The sequence below is a fragment of the Schistocerca piceifrons genome, chromosome 2 (assembly GCF_021461385.2).
Source record: "Schistocerca piceifrons isolate TAMUIC-IGC-003096 chromosome 2, iqSchPice1.1, whole genome shotgun sequence".
Classification (NCBI taxonomy): Eukaryota; Metazoa; Arthropoda; class Insecta; order Orthoptera; family Acrididae; genus Schistocerca; species Schistocerca piceifrons.
Window position 1 is genome coordinate 982,587,345 of NC_060139.1, and position 15,247 is coordinate 982,602,591.

Consider the following 15,247-nt stretch of genomic DNA (forward strand, 5'->3'; position numbering starts at 1 on the left):
AATACCTATTTTCTAGCTCCACTGCAGCATTGGTAAAATTTAATAGATGTACTAATATAGTTATTTTATGCCTACAGGTCCAGTTAATAATAAGTTTATGATTTACTTCCAAAAAAAAGAAAAACGAGGGAGCACAAAAAGACTTTTCCACTTCACAGGAATTGCATAAACAATTTTTGTCAATAACTTGGTAACTTGTCTGCTAGAGTAAGTTATAGTGACATAGGTATTAGACATGGCCATCTTTACTGTAATATTTTTTCTGCTTGAGCTTTGTCATGTTTAGATATTAGTTATTGCATTTGCTGCTGCTGTTTGCCAGGCATAGCACTACTACATTTCACTTTGTATTACTCTGTTAAGCCAGTTTTACTACAGATTTATTTTTCTTGTTGCTGCATATTGGCTCATATTAGTTGTAGTGTTGCATTTGCTTTGCTAATTTAGATTTAGTGCTGCTAGCTTTACCAATTTGCATTTTTTTCATTGATTTTGTATTAATTGTCTCGTGCTGGTACATTGCTTCATCCCCTAGTTTATGCATTTGAGTTCAGTAGATTTAAGTTAGCTTAAGAGGGGGTAGGCTATATAAGAGAATGAGTTATGATTATTGGAAGAAATGCATTGAGAAGTTATACGAAAAAAGTTTGTAAAAGAAAAGGTACTGTACAATGAAGAATAACGGTTTTAAAAGAGGATGAATAGAATACAGAAAGCAGACTTAGACAAGACGTTTTGGGAATAATGATGAACGAAGGGAGATCTCAAAAAAAAAAAAAAAAAAAAGTTTTGTGTGTTATCCCGCTATGTGTTTGTGTACCCTTGTGTATTTGTGTTCTTCCTGTCTTTATGTGTTCAGCTAATAAGGTTTACGTTGAAGAATTTTTCTGATAATATGTTATTTACTTTGTAAAGATGGTTAGACATTATTTATTCTGTTTTGTTTTAATGCTCGCTTGCGAAGTTGATGTTTCGAAAGTTATTATGACTTTTTATATATTTACTTATGTCATAATTCCTGTAACACTGACGTTTATGTTTATTTCTATTCTTTTGTAAAGCCCATATTACTACAACTGTATTGTTATGTTCTTTAATGATGTATTTTTTACCTTTGTAATTGTATTCCCATGTCGTAAATTTATAATTGTATAGACACCAGTTCTTAAAATTAAGTTTAATTTCAGTGCACACATTTCTGTTGGTCATAGTATATGCACAATATGTGAGAAACTGGAACTTTTAGTGTTTGCACATGTGTTAATAATTCAGCAAGGGACTTGTTAACAGCATTGCTGGTTCTAAGGACAATTCCAAAAACTTTGAGAGTGTACAAGTGGTGGTTATGGACTTGCTATATTGTATGCAAGACTCTTTGATGGTGAATGTGCACCTGCACAGTCGCAGCAGATGGCTGCTGGCCATCTCTACAAGGACTGCAGTGGGTCTGCACCTTTAATGACCCATCAATACCATCATTTCAACAAGGACCTTTGATGGCCCACCAATACCATACTCTCTACCAGGACTACAGTGGGTCTGCTCTGTGATGCCCTACCTACCAATATTCTTCAACTTCGACTGACTCAGCTGTGGGTTCGCTCTGTTGTGGCCCATTACCTGTTTGCATGTCAAGAGTCAGCACTTGCTATTGGAAGGACAACACTACCTCTTCAAGTCTGCATGGAAATCCACTACTTCCGTGTGCATTTTCTTTTACTGCTCAGACTTCGAGAAAAAATAACCTGCAATTTTACTGAGATGGATGATCAGGACTGTCTTTATGCACTGTGAGAAAATTTTAGCTTATAACCAACATTGTATCAATATGTGTGTGCATTTGATATCTTTGTTATTCTAATTATGAAAATTTTTTTCAAATCTGCATTGGCCATGGCCCAAAACCACTTGTAAAATTTCTTGTGGGAAGCATGGGTGCTATGCAAGTAGGCTGTATAGGTTTTTTATTGGCAACGGCACGTAGCGCTCTGTGTGAAAATCACTGGCTGGGCTGGGTGCAGATTGTGGCTGGTTTGAATTGTTATTGGCTATTGCAGTGTTGGGCAGTTGGCTGTTGACAGCGCGTAGCGTTGCGCAGTTGGAGGTGAGCCACCAGCAGTGGTGGATGTCGGGAGAGAATTTTGAGAGCGGATGATCTGGACGTGTGTCCATCAGAAACAGTACATTTGTAAGAATGGATATCATGAACTGCTATATATATAATGACTTTTGAACGCTATTAAGGTAAATACATTGTTTGCTCTCTATCAGAATCTTTCATTTGCTAACTATGCCTATCAGTAGTTAGTGCCTTCAGTAGTTTGAATCCTTTATTTAGCTGGCAGTAGTGGCGCTCGCTCTATTGCAGTAGTTCGAGTAACGAAGATTTTTGTGAGGTAAGTGATTTGTGAAAGCTATAGGTTAATGTTAGTCAGGGCCATTATTTTGTAGGGATTACTGAAAGTCAGATTGCGTTGCGCTAAAAATATTCTGTGACAGGTTAAGCACAGTCATTTATAATTTTTCTAAGGGAACGTTTCACACTCTATACATACTTATACTACTATCAACGAAATTCTAAAAAAATGGTTCAAATGACTTTGAGTACTATGGGACTCACCTTCTGAGGTCATCAGCCCCCTAGAACGTAGAACTACTTAAACCTAACTAACCTAAGGACATCACACACATCCATGCCCGAGGCAGGAATCGAACCTGCGACCGTAGCGGTCGCTTGGTTCCAGACTGAAGCGCCTAGAACCGCTCGGCCACTCCGGCCTGCGAAATTCTGAATTAAATGGAATGGCGCGGGATTAGCCGACTGGTCTAAGACGCTGCAGTCATGGACTATACGGCTGGTCCCTGAGGAGGTTCGAGTCCTCCCTCGGGCATGGGTGTATGTGTTTGTCCTTCGGATAATTTAGGTTAAGTAGTGTGTAAGCTCAGTTCCATAAGACTTCAAACATATTTGAACTTTTTTTTAGGTGGAATGTACTGTATGCCGTAAATATAACATGACTATCAGTGATGGGGGCACGATAATAGCCATAACAATTGCTTGTGTCTAGTGATGTTAGCATAGATTCCAATGCGAAATAATCTGACGATATGTCTTAAAAGTTGATGAAACGCGTTCACCTGGTACTTTTATACGCCTCCCTCTGGAGCAGTCGTGGCAGAACATTTCAGGGGAGTTTGAAGTATACTTACCGTAAATCTTCTGGTCCTGTTACAGTATTTGGCGATTTCAACGCGGAGACTGGAATAGTCTAATGATTAAGGTGGATATTAGGGACGGGGAGTGCTGTGAAGTTGTTGCAAATGCCGTATCTCAAAGTTACCTTGAGCAGCTAATGAGAGAACCTTCTCATAAAGACAACATTTTAAAAAATTTCTCATTAATGGACTTATCAATGCACTTAATTTTCAGCGTTCTTCTGTACCACCAGATTTCAGACGCTTCGAGTCTTTTCTTTCCTGATTTTCGCAATCTGCTTCGTATATCCTCCTTGCTTCTTCATTATTTTACTACGAAAGTACTTTAATTTCCTTACTTCGCCTTCTTCGTTGCTCAAAATAGTGGTGATATGTCTGTCGCCGATCTCATTTCTGCTACTGCTCAATAACTTTTAGCCTTTTATAGTGTTATTTCACTAAATATTCTACAATGAGACTCTTTGTTTCACTCAAAAAGTCTTGTAATTCAAATAAAATTATTGTGGCTATTTTGATGAGTCGGTGTAAAACACTAAAACAACTAAAAAACCAACGTTTCGACCGGCTTGGTTTTTCAACTCATGTGTGACTGTGGTGCTGCAAGAGATGGTTTTACTCACTCCAATAAGCTTCTCACATTCCGCTGCCTGATATAAAGCGCCACAAAAAGCTTTTCAGCCAAGGAAAGCTACGAGAATCTATGAGAGCATTGCATGTGCCCCTAGGTTTCCACCAGTATTTACTCTGAAATATCTAAAAGCTCATTATATTCTTCTGGATTGTTCCTCGAATACTGTAAACAAGTGCGTGAACGAATGAATAATGTATATTCACAATACAACCGTATTACAAAACTGCTTCCAAGTCCCTACTGTGTTTACGAGTCTCTGGTTCACTGGTCAAGAATTTGTGTTCAAAATCCAGCAGTAGGTTCACATGCAATATTCACACAAAGAGCCTCCACTCACGTGTTCTTTTGCTACAAGTTGCCATACTCAGACTTCTTTCTTCTCTTTGTCAGCATAGCACAAGAGCTGTGAAGCGCAAACCTGAAGACATCTTCTCTGCCCGAAAGCACACGCTTCGGCTTCAATGGCGGCATTCGCGTGACACTGTATGCGCTTCCACGCTCGGATGCTAACTTGCATTTCGTTCCGTGGTACGCAGCGGCTAGGGCTAGACACGGGTAGCGAGTTACGGCCGCACGCCCAACTTCACGGGGGGAAAGGAGCGTCTAAACAGGGACGCAGTAAGCGGGATGACGCACTGCATACAGCACAGAGCGTGGGAACTATCCAACTGGGCCCCTCTCCATACAGCATTTGCACAGGCACGAAACTGAACCACGTGCGTATAAACAATAATTCGTCCTTCTCAGGACGATTAAATGGAGTTTCTTCCTCGCTTTCAAATGGTTCAAATGGCTCTAATCACCATCGGACTTAACATCTCAGGTCATCAGTCCCCTAGGCTTAGAACTACTCAAAACTAACTAACCTGAGGACATCACACACATCCATGCCAGAGGCACGATTCGAAGCTGCGACCGTAGCAGCAGCGCGGCTCCGGACTGAATCGCCTAGAAACGCTCGGCCACAGCGGCCGCCTCCTCGCTTTCAGTTAGGATATCAATGTAACCAGTGAGTTTCATCATTGTCGTCGTTCCGCCTTCAGTTTTAATTCAGCTTATGAACCTTTGCTATTATTCCTTTCTAGCTTCTTCGGTATACTGATTGAACATCAGGGGAGACAGATTGCATCCCTGCCGTACGCCTTTTTTAATTCAGCACTTATTTCTTGGACTTTCATCTTTACGTTTCTTATGGTTTTTGGGTATACTGTGTATTAAAAAATGGCTCTGAGCACTATGGGACTCAACGGCTGTGGTCATCAGTCCCCTAGAACTTAGAACTACTTAAACCTAACTAACCTAAGGACATCACACACATCCATGCCCGAGGCAGGATTCGAACCTGCGACCGTAGGAGTCGCACGGTTCCGGACTGCGCGCCTAGAACCGCGAGACCACCGCGGCCGGCTACTGTGTATTATCCAAAAGAGAATTACAGCTACACTCAGCTGGCGGCTACACGGGTAGCGGAGGCTGTGTGGCGTGGACTGGGCGGTTTTTTAGGTTAGAAGGCCTCGGGAAAGTACGGGGTGGGGTGTCATCTCAAGGGGTGCATGGCAAACACAGGACGTGCTTGGATCAAGGAAAAGTCGGAATTGTAGTTGTAAATTGTTGTAGTTGTGCTGGGAAAGTCCCTGAGCTTCAAGCGCTAATAGAAAGCACAGAAGCCGAAATTATTAGAGGTACAAAAGCTGGCTAAAGGCTGAAATAAGTTCTGCAAAAATTTTTACGAAGTCTCAGATGGTGTTCAGGAAAGATAGATTAGGCAGAATTGGTGGTGGAAGTCGAAGTAGATACTCCGTGCGAATTGGTATGGGTGGAGGTTATACGTAACAGCCGAACTAAGTTAGTAATTGGCTCCTTCTACCGACCCCCAGACTCCGAGGATATAGTTGCTGAACAGTTCAGAGAAAATTTGAGTCTCGTAACAAATAAATACCCCACTCATACGTTTATAGTTGGTGGGGACATCAACCTTCCCTCGATATGTTGGCAAAAATACTTGTTCAAAACCAGTGGTAGACAGAAAGCATCTTCCGAGATTGTCCTAAATGCTTTCTCCGAAAATTATTTCGAGCAGTTAGTCCACGAACCCACGCGAATTGTAAATGGTTGCAAAAACACACTTGACCTCTTAGCCACAAATAATCCAGAGCTAATAGAGAGCATCATGACTGATACAGGGATTAGTGATCACAAGGTCGTTGTAGCTAGGCTCAATACCGTTTCTTCCAAATCCACCAGAAACAAACGAAAAATAGTTTTACTTAAAAAAGCGGATAAAGTGTCACTAGAAGCCTTCCTAAGAGACAATCTCCATTCCTTCCGAATTGACTATGCAAATGTAGACGAGATGTGGCTCAAATTCAAAGATATAGTAGCAACAGCAATTGAGAGATTCATACCTCATAAATTGGTAAGAGATGGAACTGGTCCCCCATGGTACACAAAACAGGTCCGAACGCTGTTGCAGAGGCAACGGAAAAAGCATTCGAAGTTCAGAAGAACACGAAATCCCGAAGATTGTCTAAAATTTACAGACGCGCGAAATTTGGCACGGACTTTAATGCGAGATGCCTTTAATAGGTTCCACAACGAAACATTGTCTCGAAATTTGGTAGAAAATCCGAAGAAATTCTGGTCGTATGTAAAGTACACAAGCGGCAAGACGCAGTCAATACCTTCGCTGCGCAGTGCCGATGGTACTGTTACCGATGACTGTGCCGCTAAAGCGGAGTTATTGAACGCAATTTTCCAAAATTCCTTCACCAGGGAAGACGAATGGAATATTCCAGAATTTGAAACACGAACAGCTGCTAGCATGAGTTTCTTAGAAGAAGATACCTTAGGGGTTGCGACGCAACTCAAATCGCTTCATACGGGCAAGTCTTCAGCCCCAGATTGTACACCGATTAGGTCCCTTTCAGATTACGCTGATACAATAGCTCCCTACTTAGCAATCATATACAACCGCTCGCTCACAGATATATCTGTACCTACAGATTGGAAAACTGCCCAGGTCGCTCCAGTGTTTAAGGAGGGTAGTAGGAGTAATCCATCGAACTACAGAGCGATATCATTGACGTCGGTTTGCAGTAGGGTTTTGGAGCATATACTGTATTCAAACATTATGAATCACCTCGAAGGGAACGATCTATTGATACGAAATCAGCATGGTTTCAGAAAACATCGTTCTTGTGCAACGCAGCTAGCTCTTTATTCGCACGAAGTAATGGCCGCTATCGACAGGGGATCTCAAGTTGATTCCGTACTTCTAGATTTCCGGAAAGCTTTTGACGCCGTTCCTCACAAGCGACTTCTAATCAAGCTGCGGGCCTATGGGGTATCGTCTCAGTTGTGCCACTGGATTCGTGATTTCCTGTCAGGGAGGTCGCAGTTCGTAGTAATAGACGGCAAATCATCGAGTAAAACTGAAGTGATATCAGGTGTTCCCCAGGGAAGCGTCCTGGGACCTCTGCTGTTCCTGATCTATATAAATGACCTGGGTGACAATCTGAGCAGTTCTCTTAGGTTGTTCGCAGATGATGCTGTAATTTACCGTCTAGTAAGCTCATCCGAAGACCAGTATCAGTTGCAAAGCGATTTAGAAAAGACTGCTGTATGGTGTGGCAGGTGGCAGTTGACGCTAAATAACGAAAAGTGTGAGGTGATCCACATGAGTTCCAAAAGAAATCCGTTGGAATTCGATTACTCGACAAATAGTACAATTCTCAAGGCTGTCAATTCAACTAAGTACCTGGGTGTAAAAATTACGAACAACTTCAGTTGGAAAGACCACATAGATAATATTGCGAGAATGCGAGCCAAAGGCTGCCTTTCATAGGCAGGACACTTAGAAGATGCCACAAGTCCACTAAAGAGACAGCTTATACTACACTCGTTAGTCCTCTGTTAGAATATTGCTGCACGGTGTGGGATCCTTACCAGGTGGGATTGACGGAGGACATCGAAAGGGTGCAAAGAAGGGCAGCTCGTTTCGTATTATCACATGATCGGGGAGAGAGTGTGGCAGATATGATACGCGAGTTGGGATGGAAATCATTAAAGCAAAGACGTTTTTCGTCGCGGCGAGATCTATTTACGAAATTTCAGTTACCAACTTTCTCTTCTGAATGCGAAAATATTTTGTTGAGCCCAACCTACATACGTAGGAATGATCATCAAAAGAGCTCGAACAGAAAGGTTTAGGTGTTCGTTTTCCCCGCGCGCTGTTCGGGAGTGGAATGGTAAAGAGATAGTGTGACTGTGGTTCGATGAATACTCTGCCAAGCACTTAAATGTGAACTGCAGAGTAATCATGTAGATGTAGATGTAGATGTAGACATTAACTGCAGGTAGGCATTGACTGAAATCAATTGGGAAAGGTAAAAACTGACCCTCACCGGGATTCGAACCCGTGTATCCTGCTTTTCAGGCACATGCTGTGACCACTGAGCAACTCTTGTTCTTAAAAAAAAACTCCTTTTGTTCGTTACATTTTTTTTCGGGGCGGACGTCTCATGGCAACCGTACAAGTTCGTCGTTGATCCATTCACTCAGTTTTGTTTTTATTACAGAGGGCAGACTACCCTCTGACCGGACACCCTGAGCTGCCACACCGGCGCCACGCAGACACAGTGGGCAAGCAAATGCATGGATACTCTAGTACACGCCCCGTCGGACACAAATTCTCAACTTATCCACTCACCAATAATGTAGTGCCCTTTGCCCATTATTCTCATTATTCGCAGCATATCACCGATTCCAGTAAGAGTTCGAGCCTGGTGAGCATCTGGCATCTGGCGAAATGCCGTTAGTAATGAGGATAATGGGCAAAGCGCACTACATTAGTGGTGTATGGATAAGTAGAGAATTTGTGTGTGCCGTAAGTGCACTAGGACACTCCATGGAGTTGCTTGACCACTGTGTACGGACTGTAAGTGGTCAGAGCATATGCTTAGAAAGCAAGAAAACCAGATCTGAATCCTGGTCCAGCACTAATTTTCTACTTTCCCTGTTGATTTCAGTCAATGTCCGCTCAAAGTCAATGTCTGTAATTCCTTTGTATTTTAATTCATAATGGTTGCTGGATCAAAATGGTGTCTGTTCTTTCGGACATCCGTTTTCCCTACAGCTTATATCTTACTGGCGGGCGCTGTAATTAAGAAGTACAGCAACGGGAATACATCCTTATCTTCTTCTTCCCCCCCCTTTCTTCACATCTCCTCCTCCCCATCTCTCTGTACACCTCCTCCTCCTACCTCTCTCTCTCTCTCTCTCTCTCTCTCTTTCGCTCTCTCTCTCTCTCTCTCTCTCACTCTCTCTACCTGCTCCTCTCGATATCTCTCGTCACCACCACCACCCACTCCTCCCCCTCTATCTCCTATATCGATTTCCTACACCTCCCCTCTCAGTTCATGTCCTCTTCCCCTGTATCTCTTGATTATTGTTACTGCCAACGAAACCTTGACTGGGAATTGAAGTCGCTTAAAATAAATGGGTAATTCAACCGGAATCATGGATACAAAGGGTGTAAGACAACTCACGTGCTGCAGTAGCTTGAGTGGCAGTATTTCACATAGTTTTAATCTGCAAATGGGTAGGATTCCAAAGTTTCGGACGACGCTAATCCTGTGGTAGCGTTCTAATCATAAGCCCATAAGCCATAAATGCTATTTCCCTCTTTTCTGCTACAAACTATAGCCAGGAAGAAAAGCAAAGCGAACTTGTTTATATAATTTTTAGCATTATATATGAAAAAGCAAAAAGTTTGTCAAATAGTTTAAATTCCCTACTTTCGTAGTTAAAACTTACTGCGAGGAAAAAAACGAAATCACTCATTTTCACGGCATAGCACAGCATAGCATATTCTTTGTCGCAGTCTGCTTCAACACACAGGAAACCTGTACATTGTTTAAAAATGCTAAAATTTGACCTAAGTGGGTCAAGAATCTTTCGAGATCTATTGTTATTAACCTCCCCTATATGAAAAAAATATAGCCTATTTTTGTAAATATTGTGCAAAGATTTGAAATGAATTGGTCGAGAACTTTCCGAGATATTTCCTAACAACTTTTCCTCTTTACATATAAATATATAGGAAAAGTGTTATTCTGCTTTTATTCTGTGTAGTGCTTTTCAGTTACTATAATGTTGTTCCACCAAGAACCGACGGAAGATTCAGTTAACGTGATATAGGAGAAGATATACATAGCAAATGTCTCGGAAAGTTCTTGACCAATTTACCTCAAGTTTTTTCCCTTCGCTATATTAAAAATTGGGACAGACATAGGCTATATATATTTTTTAAATACAGGGAAAATTTGTTAGCAAAAATCTTTTTTCATCTATTAAAAATATATATAGCCTGTGTGTGTCCGAACATTTATTACTGCATCGTATAAAAATTACAAGAATTTCAGCCAACAATTTATTGAGATTTTTGATAACAACTTTAAACAACGATTTGTCTTTATATACATGTTAAAAAGTATGTTGCCAATGTTTGTCCGAAAGTTTATTTATTATCATGAAAAATTTGAAGTAAATAGATCAAGAACTTTTCAAGATTTTTGGTAATAACCTTAAGCACTGAGTTTTCTTTATGTTGTTATGGATTATACGAGGCGTGTTTTTAAAGTAAGTACCGTTTTGAAATGAAAAAGACGTGCTAAGATATCTCAGTAATTTTATTTTTACGTGAAATCCTGTACCTTAATCTACTTTTCTACATAATTTCCGGCAATATTGAGGCACTTGTCATAACGTTGTACCAGTTTTTGAATACCCTCCTCATAGAAGTCTGCCGCCTGACTTGTTAACCACTGCTTCACCACTGTTTTGACTTCGTCATCGTCTTGAAGACGCTGACCGCCCAGGTGTTTCTTCAAGTGCAGGAACAGATGGTAGTCACTGGGCGCAAGATCGGGGCTGAACGGAGGATGATCTAGAGTTTCCCGTCTAAAAGAAGTGATGAGATCTTTGGTCTGATTCGACACATGCGGACGGGCAGTGTCTTGCAGCAAAACGATGCCCTTGCTCAACTTCCATGGACTGTTGCTTTGATTCTGGTGTGACGTAGGCCACCCATGTTTCATCGCCCGCAACAGTTTGGCTTAAGAAGTAATCACCGTCGTTGTGGTGCCGCTCAAGGATAGTCAATGCACTGTCTAAAGGTTTGGTTTTGTGCTCATCCGTCAACACTTTCAGTAGCCAACGTGCACACAATTTTCGGTAATTCAAATGCTTGGTCACAATGCCATACAAAACACTACGAGAAACACTACGAAAGTCATCCCGCAAGGAGTAAATCGTAAAGCGTCTGTTTTTCTCACCTTATTGTCCACTTCCTGCACCAAATTTTCATAAACGACCGAAGGACACCCACTCCGTTGTCCATTGTGCACATTTGTGCGGCCATCTTTAAATGCTCTCATCCACTTTCTTACCATTCCATCACTCATAACGTTTTCTCCGTAAACTGCACGGATCTCACGACAAATATCGATCGCTTTTAGGCCTTTAGCACCAAGAAATCTTATAACAGCCCGTAGTTCACAGTCGGTGGGACTCACGATTATCGGAGGCATCTTAAACACTCAGTACACAAAGTAACCAAGGTAGAATCAGACTGTAATGGCGTCAGTGCGTAGATTAAGGTACAGGTTTTCATGTAAAAATAAAATTATTGAGATATCTTAGCACATCTTTTTTAAATTTCAAAACGGTACTCACTGAAAAAACACGCTTCGTATATATTTATGTACCATTTATACTAAAAATTGCCTATATCCTATATTAGGGTACTGTGCAAAAATGTGAAGTAAACTTATCAAACACTTTTGGTAACAAATATAAACAACATCTTGTCTTTGTATAGCAGTATTGATCTATACGAAAATTATTTACGGTCCGACGACCAGAAAGTGGAATACCAGTGGTTGTTCGTTAACGATATTTTGTTAATGGCGACCTCATTACCGAAAACACATGCTCGCAGTAAAGACACTGATTACAGCCGTTATAGATTTTTCAGCTTTTTGTGTGTATTTGGTGCGAATGTTATGCAACATACAGTTTGTATTTATTTATAGGCTCGATAGAGCTTGCAATAAGTGGGTTTAATGGTCGGAGCACACTGGTGACAGAGTTATTACACAAGTGAGCGTCACATTTTCGTGTATACCGTGTCGGATACAAAGCAGGTACGCTTACAGCTGAAATACAGTTACCTGCACAATCATCGGTAGTGTACTCAGCTGATTAGTGTCGCACGCGCGCACTTGCAATAAGGTAGAGTGGAAATCAATAACGAGATAAGTGACACAAAGGCTGATTCCGAGTTATTTAGTTGTTATTTTTCCTTTTCTTTTGACAAAAATACTTTAATGAAAAAACATCAAAAATGAAATTTGTTTAAGTTCCCTTCCTTTTATCCATTAAAATAGATATTTTGATCTGAAAAAACGCAGAACGTGCTAAATGCCATTCGGGTATCGTCAAAAATGAGGTAAGTACCAATGAAAGATGTCTCACGCATTTGTCAGTTTTGGTAATAATAAACACTTTGCAGATACTTTAATGCGATTCTGTCTGTTTTAATGATTCGGGAGTTGACCGTCAGGTTTTAAACTTACTTTGTTTTTTTCGTTTAATTTGATTGGGAAACCGTTGAGATTGAACTTAACATATACGTGGATGGACATGAGAATAATTATTCAAGTTTTACTTTTATTCAAGTACTAAAGCTGTTTGTGCAAGAATGAAAATATTATTGCCCATCGAACTTAGCAAACATTTTCACATTGCAGTGGCTTTTTGTTTAACTGGATATACCCTGACTAGCTTTGAGGTGCAAGACTATCGTCACCATATGAAAATGTTTTCTTTTTTTATATTGCTAAAATCTCATGAAAATTATCCAGTTTTAAATACACTTTACGATATGTTCAGAATTTATCACTTTTTTGAATGAAAATCTACAAAAGCTGCAGCTTGTATCCACCTGTGAACGCACAAGATAAGATCTACTATCTCTTTTTATTCTACGTCTGGAATGCTGTAAAAAGAAACACTTTATTATTTTCGTTCTCCTCTACCTGCACCCTTTTTAGGATGTGGTCGTTATTGGGATCGTCTATTTAAATCTGCCGTTGCTGCAGACTGCTCGCTCGCGGCGCAGCTCCGCACTGCTAGCGATATCCAATAACATGCTGAAATTTCTTAAATAAAATAGGTAAGGTCCGGTGCGAACTTTGCATTAATTGTGACAAACAGATTTTACTAGATAAATATATTTTAACAGAAACAATTAAAATCTTTACACACCATTTACAATCCCAGCTACAAATGGCGTCGATCATCGACTTATGACAAATGAACATGGGCGTACCCAGCGAGGGGCAGGGGGGGGGGGGGGCAGCTGCCCCCTCCCCCCCAGAAGATATTTGAACTCGTTCGCGCAGATCCGGGAGTAATTTTTTCGTCTTCGGCACGTTACTGTTCGCAAATCCTAGAAGATTATTACTGAATTAAAAAGTTGTATTTTTAAACAAATGCATTCTTATATTTAAAATGTTTATTGAAAGCAGTTTTCCACTAGTTTACTGTTTTATTTAACAAGAAGTGATGTATGTTGTCTCGAGTCCTTGTTTCCTGAGACTAGTATGGCCTGCCCCCCCTAGTTCAGATCCTGCGTACGCCCTTGCAAATGAAGACTACGTAAGAGCCTAATGCAACGTCACGGGTTCCTCTCCCATTCAGTCCGTGCAGGAGACAAGAGATTCTATTACAATATATTGCCTATTTATATCTTAACTATTACTTGTACTGTCTTTGCCTTTTTGATTACATATCGTTTCTTCTGTGGCGGTTTTCACATCCTCCGCCAAAGATAGTATTTCACACTCTTTGAATAATTATTAGTAATAGCAAAATTCATAATTATCTTTTTCCACAGAAAAATTAAGTGTCCTTTTGAAATTCAATTAAAGAAATACATATAAATTATTTTTTACAGTAAGCATTATACATCGAAATGTTCTTTTAACTTTCACTTTGGATGCGTGCTGCCAGAGAACGTTACAATACTTTATACTGTGCCTATATTACTTTTAATCCTTCTTCTAATTTTATAGAGCACAAGGCAATTTTAGTTGATCGAAAAACGTTCTATTAGCTATATCCGAATACGGCAGAGCCTGTTGCTGATAAGCGGTTTTTACATTGCTGTGACGGTGAAACAAAGTTCTTTACAATGTTAGTGCCAACACCTTTCTTGAAAATCTTGAAGGTGCCCAGTCTTCAAGTTCGTTGAACATTGTCCTCATCTTGACGACACCAGGTGCAATTTTTTTCACTCGAGTACAACTAGATTTGGAATTATTTCATTTTTGTGTATAAATATGTGAATCGGCCTTTTCATTAAAACAAAAAAGTCTTCAGGCTCCAGCATAGTAACCCCAAATGGATTTTTAGGTGTCTCACTCTTCATAGGCTTTACAAGGTCCTTATATACACTACTGGCCATTAAAAGTGCTACACCACGAAGATGACGTGCTACAGACGCGAAATTTAACCGAGAGGAAGAAGATGCTGTGATACGAAAATGATTAGCTTTTCAGAGCATTCACACAAGGTTGGCGCCGGTGGCGACACCTACAACGTGGTGACATGAGGAAAGTTTCCAACCGATTTCTCATACACAAACAACAGTTGACCGGCGTTGCCTGGTGAAACATTGTTGTGATTCCTCGTGTAAGGAGGAGAAATGCGTACCAACACGTTACGACTTTGATAAAGGTCGGGTTGTAGCCTAACACGTTTGCGGTTTATCGTATCGCAACATTGCTGCTCGCGTTGGTCGAGATCCAATGACTGTTAGCAGAATATGGAATCGGTGGGTTCAGGAGGGTAACACGGAACGCCGTGCTGGATCCCAAAGGCCTCGTATCACTAGCAGTCGAGATGACAGGCATCTTATCCGCATGGCTGTAACGGATCGTGCAGCCAAGTCTCGATTCCTGAGTCGACAGATGGGGACGTTTGCAAGGCAACAACCATCTGCACGAACAGTTCGACGACGTTTGCAGCAGCACGGACTATCAGCTCGGAGACTGTGGCTGCGGATACTTGACGCTGCATCACAGACAGCAGCGCCTGCGATGGTATACTCAACGACGAACCTGGGTGCACGAATGGCAAAACGTCATTTTTTGGGATGAATCCACGTTCTGTTTACAGCATCATCATGGTCGCATTCCTGTTTGGAGACATCGCAGTGAATGCACATTGGAAGCGTGTATTCGTCATCACCATGCTGGCGTATCACCCGGCGTAATGGTATGGGGTACCATTAGTTGCACTCTCGGTCACCTCTTGTTCGCATTGACGGCACTTTGA